The sequence below is a fragment of the Perkinsus marinus genome, assembly GCF_000006405.1.
Source record: "Perkinsus marinus ATCC 50983 genomic scaffold scf_1104296931672, whole genome shotgun sequence".
NCBI classification, from domain to species: Eukaryota; Perkinsozoa; order Perkinsida; family Perkinsidae; genus Perkinsus; species Perkinsus marinus.
In genome coordinates, this window is record NW_003215672.1 from 1 (window position 1) to 1,662 (window position 1,662).

At 47.5% G+C, this 1,662-nt stretch overlaps 1 non-coding gene across 1 annotated transcript; it reads left to right on the forward strand.

The window, feature by feature from the left end:
* Positions 1 to 940: 940 nt before the first annotated feature.
* On the forward strand, positions 941 to 1,014 carry Pmar_PMAR019691. Its single transcript has one exon. It is a non-coding gene; the product is annotated as a tRNA-Gly (tRNA).
* The last annotated feature ends 648 nt before the right edge of the window (positions 1,015 to 1,662 follow it).

Here is a 1,662-nt window from a genome sequence, read left to right on the forward strand (position 1 = left end):
TCTTTTTATATAGGAAGTTGGCCGGTACCACCACGTTAGTGATCGCCCCGACCTTCGCCGAGGTAATAAGACTATCGTAGTACTGCTCCCAAGCAGAGCTATCGTATCACAAGCATTTGTGAATATCAAAGTGCTTTCCCCATCTTCTACAATCAGAACATGCGATCTCGAAAATTTCTGATATTGTTGTTGTGATTCGCAATGTTGGATGGAATGGAGGTTCCACGAGCTAGGAGGATATGCTCCAAACTTTCCTATTTAGGGTCAGATGCGCCCAACTGATGGGACCGTCGCGGAGGGCACGGAAGCAACCGATTCCTTGAAGGTCACCAGAGGTGTTCCAGTAAAACGATTGGAGTCTTCTGATGAAGTCGATCTAGAAGCAGGGGAAGGAAGTCTTCCTCCGATACCTTCGAATGGAGCCGATCAGCGGTATGCCACAGATAGTAACAGTCTCGCAGTCACTGCGTGAGGAACGTCAAGAAGTTGCGACATGATACTACTTCGCGCGGTTCAGCGCTGATGACATCTTCTTCTTTATTATCTCATCAATTCTCAAATGTAGTTCTATAAGGGCCTGTTTGGGCTGATGATATCGATCGTATACGACATAGCTACCCATCTGCCGAAGCTGTTCTTCCTATTGTATATAATAGTCAGTTCATGTGGAGGATGATCACCAATAGATCACCTCCCGGCATCAGTGTGCTGCTGATATTCAATCGGCGGAGCGAAGCTCTTCCCGCCGATTTGTTGCTTTTCAGCTCCTCGATGACTAATTCCTCCGTTCCTAACTCTACCGTTAACGTCGTTGTGATAAGATTGTTCGACATTTCTCTGAATGATATCCAAGGGGAGGTTGTGTTAATTACTCACATAAGAAATAGGGGAAGAGCCACTCGGTGTATTTCCCCTCGCGCTGATGCTTAAACTATCAGTTGCATCATTGGTCTGGTAGTGGTAGAATACAACGTTGCCATCGTTGTGACCCGAGTTCGATTCTCGGATGATGCAGTTTCTTTACAAACTATTGTCTCATTGTGTCAACTGTCCCCAAAGGTATCACATTGCACCTCCATGGCTGAATACGTCCGTCCCTGGTAGGTGTGCTCTACAACGTCACTGCTTACATGTCCGAGGGCCCGTCGATGGATCCGATCAATTGGGAGAGGCTCTTCAGGATCGGCTTTGATACGGTAGAGGGGAGATGCACCCGTCGAGTCGTCGGCTTCATCTTCCTCACGTATCTTCCACCATCTATAAACTTCAGCTTCATCTCAATATCGATGACATTGGCGGTTTACTAGACCGGTTTGTGAGTGAAGGGCGTCGGTTCGAACCAGGGGAGGAGCATTTTTCATGTGCAGTTTCTTGTCGTCAAGGAACCGCTTTCTTCCATTGTTGCTTTATTGTGGATAAGTCTACTTCCCTCCCATGCATAGTGCTAACCAATGGCGTTTTACCACGGAGAATAATCGGCCTCCGAATGGTGACTTTTACCATAGGTGATTATCAGATTGAGCGTCATAGAGCACGTTATTTGCCCTGCAGATGTCCTCTTAGCCAATCGAGTGATAATGTCCTCTATTCTTGACAGAGCTGGCAGAGTGGTTGAGACAGTCCCATCCAGAGTGGGTCGGGAGAGGGCTCTCGAAGGCTGCT